The sequence below is a fragment of the Stomoxys calcitrans genome, chromosome 1, assembly GCF_963082655.1.
Source record: "Stomoxys calcitrans chromosome 1, idStoCalc2.1, whole genome shotgun sequence".
Classification (NCBI taxonomy): Eukaryota; Metazoa; Arthropoda; class Insecta; order Diptera; family Muscidae; genus Stomoxys; species Stomoxys calcitrans.
The window spans coordinates 80348141-80363147 of record NC_081552.1 but is presented as its reverse complement, the minus strand read 5'-3'; the positions used below and the strand labels follow the sequence as shown (position 1 = coordinate 80363147).

At 40.5% G+C, this 15007-nt stretch overlaps 1 long non-coding RNA gene across 1 annotated transcript; it reads left to right on the top strand.

Moving 5' to 3' along the window:
- The first annotated feature begins 12728 nt into the window (after positions 1–12728).
- Positions 12729–13747, top strand: LOC106094717 (uncharacterized). Its single transcript, XR_001222617.2, has 2 exons — positions 12729–12876; positions 12942–13747. It is a non-coding gene; the product is annotated as an uncharacterized LOC106094717 (long non-coding RNA).
- Positions 13748–15007: the final 1260 nt, after the last annotated feature.

Genomic DNA, 15007 nt, shown 5'->3' with positions numbered 1-15007 from the left:
TCAATGGAAATCGCGCAAAATTTCCATTATTATATAAAGGAAAATTCTCAGTGCGGTCGAGAATTTATAAAAAAGTAAGGAAAATTCTCAGTGCGGTTGAGAATCAATTAAAAATAATGAAGTGCGTACTGTGCCGGCGGGAGAGGAAACTTGGCGAAGTGGATATCCACTTCGTCACGTTTCCAAAAGACGATATGGACCAGTGGTGCGCTAACCTGCGTATTAATAAAATTGAAGTTAATAGTGGTACACGGCTATGTGGTAGACATTTTGAGCCGGAATGTTTTCTAAAGCGTCGGCTCCGCAAGGGATCCAGGCCTACCCTGTATTTAGGCAAGTACCCCCGTTCTGTCCCTTGTATGTGTTTCTTTTTTTTCATGTAATGAGGCAGAACTACTTTGGTTTGCCGGGGAATCCAATTTCTTGAGGTGAAAAGGCGTAGAGTGCCACAATAGGTGCTCAACAGCCTATAACTGCTCCTCATCCACACAAATCAAACATAGCTCCATTACATGTCAAAGCCCTTACATTGCAATGTTTCCCTAAACCACCACTGTGGTACAGGGTATTAAAACTTTTTGCATTTGTTTGCATCGCTTTGAATTAGATGGTCCAATCTTAACAAAATTTACCATGAATCTTACATTGGACTATGGACTGTGGTAAATGCAGCAGCGTTCAGGATATTCGAAGTTATCTAATCCGTATTGAGTAGCTTCATGAGGTAGTCTCTAAAAGTTGACGCTGATATATTCGGGTCCATATGAAAATGGTTATTGTTAATTTTCCTTACTAATTTCCTTATTGTTTTTAATATTGTTGTTTTGTTCGCTTAACATGCTGTAATGAAGCCTTTTTGGTCGTAACGGCTTTATGTAAATTGACTTGTTTTTCTCATGTCCTTTTGAAAAACATCTCAACCATCCACACTGGTTGAGATGCTTTGGCAATTGCTCTTTTCCACAATCCAACATAAATGTTATAATTATTTTTTTTGCTTTATCGCAAATTTTTATTCATTTAATAATTTGTTTTTTCACATTATTCAGGGCTGTGCTTATGTAGCACAATTTAGTATTTCTCACCCTCTTTTATGTAGTTGGGCTCTTGTGCTGTTATTGACTCATTCAAATTAAATTTCATTTTCAAATCAATGGATTGATGGTCGCACCCGATATTTCCCTCAACGGTACAATTGTCCACATTGTGCAATACAATGGTAGTACCTGGAAGTTAAGTTGGCCTAGTTTTAAATATAATGTTTTTATTCCAGTATATGTAGCGAATTGATGTTACCCAACCAATTGCTCTTGTTACGCTTGTATATTTAATAGTAAAATAAAAACAAGTAAAAGCGTGTTAAGTTCGGCCGGGCCGAATCTTATATACCCTCCACCATGGATCGAATTTGTCGAGTTCTTTTCCCGGCATCTCTTCTTAGGCAAAAAAGGATAAAAGAAAAGATTTGCTCTGCCATTAGAGCGATATCAAGATATGGTCCGGTTTGGACCACAATTAAATTATATGTTGGAGACCTGTGTAGAATGTCAGCCAATACGAATATGAATTGCGCCCTTTGGGGGCTCAAGAAGTTAAATAGAGAGATCGATTTATATGGGAACTGTATCGGGCTATAGACCGATTCAGACCATAATAAACACGTTTGTTGATGGTAATGAGAGGATCCGTCGTACAAAATTTTAGGCATATCGAATAATAATTGCGACCTCTAGGGATCAAGAAGTCAAGATCCCAGATCGGTTTATATGGCAGCTATTTAAGGTTATGGACCGATTTGAACGTTATTTGACACAGTTGTTGAAAGTAAGAATAAAATACGTCATGCAAAATTTCAGCCAAATCGAATAGGAATTGGGCCCTCTAGAAGCTCAAGAAGTAAAATCCCCAGATCAGCTTATATGACAGCTATATCAGGTTATGGATTTATCGATTTGAACCATACTTGGCACAGTTGTTGGATATCATAGCAAAATACTACGTGCCAAAATTCATTCAAATCGGATAAGAATTGTGCACTCTAGAGGCTCAAGAAGTCAAGACCCAAGATCGGTTTATATGACAGCTATATCAGGTTATGGACCGATATGAACCATACTTGCCAAAGTTGTTGGATATCATAACAAAACACGTCGTGCAAAATTTCATTCCAATCGGATAAGAATTGCGCCCTCTAGAGGCTCAAGAATTCAAGACCCAAGATCGGTTTATATGGCAGCTATATCAGGTTATGGACCGATTTGAACCAAACTTGGCACAGTTGTTGGATATCATAACAAAACACGTCGTGCAAAATTTCATTCCAATCGGATAAGAATTGCGCACTGTAGAGGCTCAAGAAGTCAAGACCCAAGATCGGTTTATATGGCAGCTATATTAAAATATGGACCGATATGGCCCATTTGCAATACCAACCGATCTACACTAATAAGAAGTATTTGTGCAAAATTTCAAGCGGCTAGCTTTACTCCTTCGGAATTTAGCGTGCTTTCGAAAGACAGACGGACGGACGGACCGACAGACGGACAGACGGACGGACGGACGGACAGACGGACGGACATGGCTAGATCGACATAAAATTTCGCGACGATCAAGAATATATATACTTTATGGGGTCTCAGACGAAAATTTCGAGTAGTTACAAACAGAATGACGAAATTAGTAAAATAAACAAGTAAAAGCGTGCTAAGTTCGGCCGGGCCGAATCTTATATACCCTCCACCATGGATCGCATTTGTCGAGTTCTTTTCCCGGCATCTCTTCTTAGGCAAAAAAGGATATAAGAAAAGAGTTGCTCTGCTATTAAAACGATATCAAGATATGGTCCGGTTCGGACCACAATTAAATTATATAATGGAGACCTGTGTAAAATTTCAGCCAATTCGTATAAGAATTGCGCCCATTGGGGCTCACGAAGTAAAATATAGAGAACGATTTATATGGGATCTGTATCGGGCTATAGACCGATTCAGACCATAATAAACACGTTTGTTGATGGTCACGAGAGGATCCGTCGTACAAAATTTCAGGCATATCGGATAATAATTGCGACTTCTAGGGGTCAAGAAGTCAAGATCCCAGATCGGTTTATATGGCAGCTATATCAGGTTATGAACCGATTTGAACCTTATTGGACACAGTTGTTGAAAGTAAAAATAAAATACGTCATGCAAAATTTCAGCCAAATCGGATAGAAATTGCGCCCTCTAGAAGCTCAAGAAGTCAAATCCCCAGATCTGTTTATATGACAGCTATATCAGGTTATGGACCGATTTCAACCATACTTGGCACAGTTGTTGGATATCATAACGAAAGACGTCGTGCAAAATTTCATTCTAATCGGATAAGAATTGCGCATTCTAGAGGCTCAAGAAGTCAAGACCCAAGATCGGTTTATATGGCAGCTATATCAGGTTATGGACCGATTTAAACCATACTTGGCACAGTTGTTGGGTATCATAACGAAACACGTCGTGCGAAATTCCATTTCAATCGGATAAGAATTGCGCCCTCTAGAGGCTCAAGAAGTCAAGACCCAAAATCGGTTTATATGGCAACTATATCAGGTTATGAACCGATTTGAACCATACTTGGCACAGTTGTTGGATATAATAACAAAACACGTCGTGCAAAATTTTATTTCAATCGGATAAGAATTGCGCCCTCTAGAGGCTCAAGAAGTCAAGACCCAAGAGCGGTTTATATGGCAGCTATATCAGGTTATGGACCGATTTGAACTATACTTGGCACAGTTGTTGGATATCATAAAAAAACACGCCGTACAAAATTTCATTCCAATCGGATAAGAATTGCGCACTCTAGAGGCTCAAGAAGTCAAGACCCAAGATCGGTTTATATGGCAGCTATATCAAAACATGGACCGATATGGCCCATTTACAATACCAACCGACCTACACTAATAAGAAGTATTTGTGCAAAATTTCAAGCCGCTAGCTTTACTCCTTCGGAAGTTAGCGTGCTTTCGACAGACAGACGGACGGACGGACGGACGGACGGACGGACGGACGGACAGACGGACGGACATGGCTAGATCGACATAAAATGTCACGACGATCAATAATATATATACTTTATGGGGTCTCAGACGAATATTTCGAGTAGTTACAAACAGAATGACGAAATTAGTATACCCCCCATCTTATGGTGGAGGGTATAAAAATATTACATACTCAATTTTTATACCCTCCACCATAAGATGGATTGTTTAGGTTTGTTTTTTGCGGATTGGGGTGGTCCCCCCACATTGCAAATGCAAATGTTGCCCATGAACATTCCACTAAGGAACAGGGGCAAACTTCTCACATATCAGTCCGATTCAAGTTTTTAAACACAATAATAAGGGGCCCCTTTTTTGTAGCCGAGTACTTATCTCATTTAAACTCCTTATTGCAAAAGTCAGCAAATATGTCCGGTTTGGGGCATTGGGCCTAAAAACTAAAAATATTTAGTTTCACTAACGTCGGGACGTCCCTTAGACAGTCGGTTCCTAATGTTGATATCAGATACGCGGTCTTCTCCCAAATACCTTAAATTTGAGGCCCATATTTCCATAGTCGGTAAAAATTACCGGCTTGGGGGTGTTTTAGGGGATGGGTTGGCTTTGAACATATGTATCGGATTCGTGTTCTACTCTAATAACCCTCTTATTTGAGCCTCATATTGCAATAGTCAGCAAATATTTCCTATTTGGGTTTTTTCTTTGGGTGTGGGGTGGCCCCATAAACACTTTTTGATATCATATTCGCGTTTTGCTCCCAAAGACCTTTCATTTGAGCCCCATATTGCTATGGTCGTAAATTTGTCACCTTTGGGGAATATTTTTGGGAAGTGGCGGCTCCCCAAACGCTTTGTCCCATATGTGGATATCAGATTCGAATTCTACATTCAAATACCTTTTATTTAATCCCCATATTCCCATGGTCTGTAAATAAATCCTCTTTGGGGGTGTTTTGGGGAAGGGGTGGATTTTAGATCCGTATTCTACCCGCAAATACCTTTCATTTGAGTCCCATATTGCCATGGTTGATAAATATGCCCGATTAAGGGGTGTTTTGGGGGCTGGGGTGGTCCCCCTAACACTTGGTCCGACAATTGGATATCAAACACGTTTTCTTATCCTAAATACCTCCCATATTGTCTTGAATGGTCTAAATATATGTTTGGTAGGTTTTAGGGTGGGGCGTTATCCCTAGACACCCAATCCGAAATTTAAAAACAAAATTGTTATTTTCAGGGTACTATATGAGAGCACACAAAACTTGGCTTGAATCGCACCACCCATCTCCGAGATCTGGCGTTTCTGAAAACTAGGGTAAGGGGGAGGGTCCACTCCCCCTTCAGGTATCCAAAAACGTAGTACCCTATTTTCACCACGGGATCATTATGCACCATCCGTGAAAATTTCAAGAAAATCTGTTTAGCCGTTTCTGAGTCTATAAGGAACACACAAACAAACTAATCTACAGACAAACACAAATTAATTTATATACCCTCCACCATAGGATGGGGGTACACTAATTTCGTCATTCTGTTTGTAACTACTTGAGATATTCGTCTGAGACCCCCATAAAGTATATATATTCTTGATCGGCCGTCCACCGTCTGTCTGTCGAAAGCACGCTGACTTCCGAAGGAGTAAAGCTAGCCGCTTGAAATTTTGCACAAATACTTCTTATTAGTGTAGGTCTTCGTCTGGTTTGCATGATTTTTAGCTGTTACCTTTACACCTTTATAATTGCATTAAAGCTATGTTTGGTACTACTGAGAAGAATGGACTTAATAATTTCTGTTATAATATCTGCGAACCTAAGTTAATCATAAAACAAAATTTTAAGTTAAAACTTATAATTGAATTAAATTTATTCAATTACACTCAAATTTTAGAAAAGTGTAAATTATTTTGAATTGGTTCAAACTGAAGAATTTGGGTGCATAGGAAGCGTTAAACTTAACATAACAACATGTTTATTAGGTAACTAAAAACGTTGTTTGCAATAGGATTATTTAACTTGTTGAGAAGAAACTTGGTTAAGTACAATTATTTGATTAATGACTACAGCGCACCATTTTTCTGAGTGTACTAACTAAATTCCAAAGCATTTTTTTTAGAAACACAATTTCAATACCATATTTTCTAAAAACAAAATTTAAATGACTTTTTTTGTAAAAACCAAAATGTAATTTTTTTTTAAAGAAAAAATGTTTGAGTTTTTTTTAACAAATTATTATAAACATTTCTTTGAAGATAATATTTTCGCAAAAATTTCTCGAAAAGTCAACATTTAACAAAGTTTTCTCTAAAGGCATAAATTTCTATTTGAATCGTTGAGTGGAGCGGACGTTTTGTTACTTCGCTCCGAGAGAATTTTTCTGTAACTCGTAATAGGTCATTATTTTTAGAAGAACAAGTAAGACCGTGCTAAGTTCGGCCGGGCCGAATCTTATATACCCTCCACCATGGATCGCATTTGTCGAGTTCTTTTCCCGGCATCTCTTCTTAGGCAAAGAAGGATATAAGAAAAGATTTGTTCTGCTATTAGAGCGATATCAAGATATGGTCCGGTTTGGACCACAATTTAATTATATGTTGGGGACCTGTGTAAAATGTCAGCCAATTCGAATAAGAATTGCGCCCTTTGGGGGCTCAAGAAGTAAAACAGAGAGATCAATTTATATGGGAGCTGTATCGGGCTATACACCGATTCAGACAAAATTAAACATGTATGTAAAAAAAAGTAAATTGGATAATAATTACGACCTCTGGATGATCAAGAAGTCAAGATCCCAGATCGGTTTATATGGCAGCTATATCAGGTTATGAACCGATTTGAGCCTTATTTGACACAGTTGTTAAAAGTAAGAATAAAATACGTCGTGTAAAATTTCATTCCAATGGGATAAGAATTACGCACTCTAGAGGCTCAAGAAGTCAAGAACCAAGATCGGTTTATATGGCAGCTATATCAGGTTATGGACCGATTTGAACCATACTTGGCACAGTTGTTGGATATCATAGCAAAACACGTTGTTCAAAACTTCATTCCAATCGGATGAGAATTGCGCACTCTAGAGGTTCAAGAATTCAAGACCCAAGATCGGTTTATATGGCAGCTTTATCAAAGCATGGACCGATATAGCCCATTTACAATACCTACACTAATAAAAAGTATTTGTGCAAAATTTCAAGCGGCTAGCTTTACCCCTTCGGATGTTAGCGTGCTTTTGACAGACAGACGGACGGACGGACATGGCTAGATCGACATAAAATGTCGCGACGATCAAGAATATATATAATTTATGGGGTCTCAGACGAATATTTCGAGTAGTTACAAACAGAATGACGAAATTAGTATACCCCCCATCCTATGGTGGAGGGTATAAAAATTTAAGTCACTCACGGATAGCTACGATATGATAGTGGTATCCATAAGCCGGTTGATAATCTACGTCTCTTTCCAGAGGAGCTGCAGATCTAGAGCCCGGGAGTAGGCTTACAATGGACTCCAAAGACCCAACAGCTGCAGTGGTGGTATCAGGCCGTAGCATGTTGTCTGCTACTGAAATCTCGACTAGTGGAGCGGTAGATCCAGGCTCCACAAGCCGACAGACGTCTGGTCAGCAGGGGGATTTGGCGAAGACACCAGGTTTAAGTCTTAAGGATAAGGCCGAACCTATTCTATCTTCGCATGCCTATAATTTGGGATAGTCAATGGACTGTCATCAGTATTTCCTGGGTCTTCTCCAGATTGTGACGATGCAGGCTGGTATCGGAACCGATACAAACTAATTGACTTCGGGGATCAACGCTCTATTGAAATGTATCGTTGTGCGCTAAAAAAAAAATTGGTGAGATCTGGCCAAGTGCAGCACTACATTTGGTCGAGAAGGAAAATATTCCATCTCGACTAATAGCGCATGCTTGGATACCAAGGATTCCCTCAGATCCTGAATCATTACTTGGAAGACTAAGGGAATGTAATCAAAATCGTTCAACTACCGACTGAGGCTGATGGTTACCGGAGAGATGCAGTATTCGTACTAAACTCCGGCTGTCTCGAAGACCTCAACAAGTCTGAAGGAGTTGTATCCTACGAGTTCAACAAGTTGAAACTGAAGGTCTATAGAAGCGATAGGGTTGGGGAATCAGGAGACGATTCAGCAGTTATTACTGAAAACTTGCCTAAGGAACAATCGCATACATCGCTAAAGTCTGGCGGATTGCAGGAGACTGAAAATCCACCTGCCACAACCGAGACAGGAGGGAAGGCATCAAACCGGGACCCGACAAGCCATGTGTGGGTGGTTCATCCCGTTGGACTAGGCTCAAGGGGTGCTCCAGCGGGAAGGGCGAAACTTCGACAGCAGAAGCTAGTGAAGCATCTAAGGAAAAATCGTCCACACCGTAATTATTCAGTGTCCTGAGGAAGAGTGGTTCCAATGCTTTCGCACCTACCTCTGTATGGATACGGAAGTTCATCATGACAAAAACTTATGAATACATGAGTGCTGGACAAGAAATTGAACTTCAAATTCAATATTTTGGAAAGGGCAAGAAAGGCAACTCTTGTCCAATACACCTTCAAGAGAGCCATTGGTAAAAGTTGGGGATTAGACCGCGCCACATGCTTTGGGTATATACTGCTTGTTTAGGGCTTAAACCCTTTTTTATACCCACCACCGAAGGATGGGGGTATATTAATTTTGTCATTCCGTTTGCATCACATCGAAATATCCATTTCCGACCCTATAAAATATATATATTCTTGATCAGCGTAAAAATCTAAGACGATCAAGACATGTCCCTCCGTCTGTCTGTTGAAACCACCCTACAGTCTTCAAAAAGTAGAGATATTGAGCTGAAACTTTGCACAGATTATTTTTTGTCCATAAGCAGGTTAAGTTCGAAGATGGGCTATATCTTGATATAGACCCCATATAGACCGATCCGCCGATTTAGGGTCTTAGGCCCATAAAAGACACATTTATTATCCGATTTTGCTGAAATTTGGGATAGTGAGTTGCGTTAGGCCCTTCGACATCATTCGTCAATTTGGCCCAGATCGGTCCAGATTCGGATATAGCTGCCACATAGACCGATCTCCCGGTTTTATGTTTTGAGGCGATAAAAGGCGCATATATTGTCAGAATTCGCTGAAATTTGGGACAGTGAGTTGTGTTAGGCTCTTCGACATTTTTCTGCAATGTGACCAAAATCGGTCCAGATTTGGATACAGCTGCCATGTAGACCGATATCTCGATTTCAAGTCTTGGCTCTATAAAAGGCGCGTTAAAAATTCGATTTCACTGATATGTGACACAGTGACTTATATTAGACTTTTCGACATCTGTGTAGTACGTGGTTCTGATCGGTTTATTTTTATACCCTCCAACACTGTATACTAATTTCGTCATTCTGTTTGTAACTACTCGAAATATTCGTCTTAGACCCCATAAAGTATATATGTTCATGATCGTCGTGACATTTTTTGTCGATCTAGCCATGTGCGTCCGTCTGTCTGTCGAAAGCACGCTTACTTCCGAAGGAGTAAAGCTAGCCGCTTGAAATATTACACAAATACTTCTTATTAGTGTAGGTCGGTTGGTATTGTAAATGGGCCATATCGGTCCTTGTTTTGATATAGCTGCCATATAAACCGATCTTGGGTCTTGACGTCTTGAGCCTCTAGAGTGCGAAATTCTTATACGATTGGAATGAAATTTTGCACGACGTGTTTTGTTATGATATCCAACAACTGTGCCAAGTATGGTTTAAATCGGTCCATAACCTGATATAGCTGCCATATAAACCGATCTTGGGTTTTGAATTCTTGAGCTTCTAGAGGGCGCCATTCCTATCCGATTTGGCTGAAATTTTGCATGACGTATTTTATTCTTATTTTCAACTACTGTGTCAAATAAGTTTCAAATCTTGTCGTTAACTAACGCTGAAAGCACTTGTGGAAGCAGATCGAGAGGATGCGAAACTGAATTCAAGTGTTTAACTGAAGTTGTCTTGAGCTTAAAAGTAACAGGACTTTTCCAAGCTACAAAAGACAATTCCAGGTAAACAAATGACAGTCAAAAATTAAGTACAGAAGAATTTAATGCCTTTTTTGAGACGGCTACTTACAGTGGGATTCATACACATAGGTTTGCACAGTGGAAGATGTGTGTTTCGATCCCCTGTTCAAAGAGCTTCGAACACCGATGTTCTCCCTGACGTTAGATCGGGAACCCAAATCTTGTCACCCGGTGCGCTATACGGGAAATTGTGGCTGATTGACAAAGCAGAGCCCGTACTTCATGCCAACGTTCAACATCAACCTCCCCAATTTGTACCATCGCAGTGGGTACAAACAAATTCGCCTGGCGGAATGGTAGCTCAATTTCACGGACTGAGGGTTCTGATTCTTCGCGGTTGGGCCGTTCTACCCAAAGCGTCCTCCAACTGAGGTGCACCGTGCATCAGGGTGTGGTGTCTTGTGTCGCATATCCGGCACGCCGTCACCACTGGGCAGTCCGGTGCTAGGTGGCTTCTGGCCAGACAGTTTCTGCAATAACCACGGCGTTCAACAGTTTCATACCGTTGGTATGGAGTATATTGCAGAAACCGCCGGCACTGGCGAGAACTGCCAATTCGGGTGGCTATGCCGGAATGCAGACCTGCTGGGACGAGCAATGCCGTTATGCCTGTGGCCATTGAGTCGGTGAGCGCGTACGGGTCGTGATCGGGTCGGTGACGATTCAGATCAAGGGAGATATCCCGCCATTTTCTTAAATTAAATCTCGTGAGTACAGTATTTTTATTGTGTGCCTGGGAAGGGCTATTGATTTTTGGAAAACAATTATACGATTTTCGTTATGGGTCTAGTAACGATGCCATTACAAGTCTATACGTCGACAACACGGACGTTCTGATCGGGTCCCGAATATGTTTTTTCGATACGACCTAATTTCCACTCATTGGGGGCTAGTCTCTCATCCTTGATAACTACTACATCATGTTCGGCAAGGTTTGCTAGCTGTCGCTTCCACTTATGGCGACGGTGCAGCTCGTTTAAATATTCTACCTTCCATCTCATACAAAAGTTCTGTGAAATAATTCGGATTCTTTTCCAACGATTCACCAGAGTAATATTTTCGTTTGAAAGGTCGGGTTTTGCGGGAGTCAACATTGATGTGCCTATTAAGAAGTGGGCGGGGGTCAAGGGTGATAGATCGGCTGGATCGTCGCTGGCTGGGATGAGTGGCCTCGAGTCCTAGCCTCAATCCTAGCTAAAATTGTAGAGAACTCTTCAAAAGTGAAATTCATATGTGGTATATACTTTTTTAAATGGGTCTTAAAGGATTTCACTACGGCCTCCCAAAGGCCGCTCATATGGCGTGTCCCTGGAGGAATAAAATCACGGCCAAGTTTTGGCGCACGTTTGTTTGTATGGCATGATCTTGAAGTGATTTCATAAATTGAAATCTGTCTTTTCTATGAGTTCTGCAGCTCCTACAAAATTTGTGCTATTATCGGAGAAGATTTTCGCTGGACAGCCACGTCTTCCAATAAATCTAGGTAAGGCTGCTAAAAAAGACTGGGTCGATAAATCGCTAGTGAGTTCAAGGTGAACGGCTTTGGTAGAAAAACATTCGACTATGGAAACATACCCTTTGGTAACAAGACAAGCTCGGCCTGTGAAATTTCTGATGCTAAAGGGTCCTGCCAAATGTACTCCTGTGTTTGCGATGGGTCTAGTCAGGATGGTACGTTCTGGTGGTAATGATGGCATGATTTGAGATTGGGTCTGATGACGATATAATGTGCACATTCAGCAATGGTGTATGATCTTTTTATACCCACTACCGAAGGCTGGGGGTATATTCATTTTGTCATTCCGTTTGCAACACATCGAAATATCCATTTCCGACCCTATAAAGTATATATATTCTTGATCAGCGTAAAAATTTAAGACGATCTAGACATGTCCGTCTGTCTGTCTGTTGAAATCACGCTACAGTCTTTAAAAATAGAGATATTGAGCTGAAATTTTCCACAGGTTCTTTTTTTTGTCCATAAGCAGATTAAGTTCGAAGATCGGCTATATTGGGCTATATCTTGACTCATAGGGTCTTAGGCTCATAAAAGCCACATTTATTATCAGATTTTGTTAAAATTTGGTACAGTGAGTTGTGTTAGGCCCTTCGACATTTTTCGTTAATTTGGCCCAGATCGGTCCAGATTTGGATATAGCTGTCATATAGACCGATCCTCCGATTTAGGGTCTTAGGCCCATAAAAGCCATATTTATTATCCGATTTTGCTGAAATTTAGGACAATGAGTTGTGTTAGGCCCTTCAACATTTTTCGTCGATTTGGCCCAGATCGGTCCAGGTTTGGATATAGCTGCCATATAGACCGATCCTCCGATTTAGGGTCTTAGGCCCATAAAAGCCACATTTATTATCCGATTTTGCTGAAATTTGGAACAGTGAGTTGTCTTAGGCCCTTCGACATTTTTCTTCAATTTGACCCAAATCGGTGCAGATTTGGATATAGCTGCCATGTAGACCGATCTCTCGTTTTGAAGTCTTGGCCCCATAAAAGGCGCCTTTGTAATCCGATTTCACTGATATTTGACACAGTGACTTATAGTAGGCTTTTCGACATGTGTCGTATATTTTTAGATATAGCTACTAAAAAGGCCAATATTTTGTTATACACAATTGAACTATGACTTGTACTTATTAGTATTTGGTCCAAATCGGAATATATTTCGATATAACAGATATGGGACATGATGAGCAAAACGAGATTCATGAGGGTTGAGAATTGAATGTCTTTCGTTATATGTAAGTGCTGGTGATTGAACAAGACGACCATTGGATCTAATTACTCCTTTTTTGTCTATGAATAGATTGAATGGTAAAAGACTTCTACTAGTTGAAAGTCGTTCCTTTTGGGTTAATGCATTGTTCTCTTCGACGAAGTAATGCTTTTGGGTTGCTACTATAAGACGCATCTTTATGTCTAGGAGTTCAGCGCTTGTTATTGTTAGCGAAGGATTTCTAAGTGTAGATCTCGTAGAAACTGTGTTACGCCAAAATCTAATTGCATAAGACAAGACCCTATAAGCTCTATCCAAAGACGAAAAACGAGTCAAAGGGGCATCGAATGTTGTTGTAGCGAATACTTTAACTTGTTTTGCTCCAATGGTTTCCTGGCAACTTAAGCCACTGGGGTCCCGTCCACCATAAATGATGAAAAATTAAGTCGTCAGGAGAACAGCCACGACTTGCAACATCTGCGGGGTTGAATTCTGAGTCAATATGTTTCCAATTCTCAATACCGACATTCTTTATAATTTCTGAAACTCTATTACCGACGAAGGTGCTCCAGAAATGGGTCGTGAAATCTGATAATTGTATGGGGCACAATGGCCTTTGTTAACTTAGACAACATAACCGCGCCGCATAATTCTAACCTAGTCAGAGAAATTTTCTTGACTGGGGCTACTCGAGTCTTGGCTGCTAGCAGAAAAGTGTCTACAGTTTTATCTATGTGTTCTACGCGTATGTAAATTGTGGCAGCGTATGCGCTTTCTGACGCGTCACAGAATCCATGTATTTCCACAATGCTAGAAGGTGTAAACTTAGCCCATCTGGGTAAAGATACATTATCTATTGAGTGACTATTTTTCATAAAGTTGTTCCAATCCATCTGCGTAACTGGCTTTAAAGCATCATCCCTTTCTATTTTATCTAGCCAAATAATGCAGCAGTTATTAACTTTGCTACCACTATTACTGGCGCGAGCCATCCGCATGGGTCAAAAAACTTTGCTATTGTCGATAATACTTCACGTTTGGTGCTCAATGACTTTTCGTTGACTACTGGAGCCCTAAAGGTGAAATTATCCGCGGTTACATTCCGGGTTGACGGGTAAAAGAATATGTGGATTAAGGACTTTGAGTAGACGAGGGTCATTCGATGTCCATTTTCTAAGTTCAAAGCCGACAGATTTTAAGGCGGCTGATAATTCGTTTCTGGAAACTAAAGCTTCATCTAAACTATGGGCTCCTGCCTGCACGTCGTTGACGTAAAAATTTTCTCTGATTATTTTCGCACCGAGGGGATATTTATCTTTTACATCTTCAGCCAGTTGAAGTCATGTACGAAGGGCTAGAAATGGGGCGCAGTTAATACCGAAGGTAACTGTGAGGAGTTAAAAATCCTCTATTGGGTCCGATGGAGATTTCCTAAAGAGTATACGCTGAAAAACCGCGTGGTGTTGCAAATAGTAATGTGGTGTCTTTCCTATTTCATGGGTCTCACCTTTCCTCATATGCCCTAATTCTAAGTATTCTAGAATGGCTGAATCATATTGTAATTTATTCTTTATTCTCTCGGATATAAATGTTTATTGAGATCCATAGTCAAATCTCTGGCCTTTGGACTTGATTTGTACGATACCTGTGAACAAAAGTGTTTCTCTAGGTTTTGGAGCGGGTCTACTTTCTTACTGGGTTACAGTCGTTACACAAGGTGTTTCAAAACTAGATTTGGACTGTATGCTTGATTATGATAATTGTACTAGGGTGGTTAAAAAAGCAGCACTGGTACTAGGTCGTGCGTACTCATTAACCTGTTGAACTAGGGTCGTAGGATCAGTTGCACTGGTACTAGGGCATGCATCCTGTCTACCGGGATGAACGAAAGTGTTGAAAACGGCAGCACTTATACTAGGTCGTGCTCCGTCTCGTTTAATGTGTGTGGGTTGTAGGGTACTGGGTCTCGTTGCCTTTATGTAATAAACTGTGATGACGTTAATTACACTCCCTACAACTGTAACGACTCTTGCATTCCCTAACTCCGTGATCTGAAGAAAGGCAATTATAACAAAGGTGGTTGGTTTTGACTATGCGTATTCTTTCGTTGGGTGATTTTTCTATGGATTGTGTACATTCTCGCAAAAAGTGGTTGG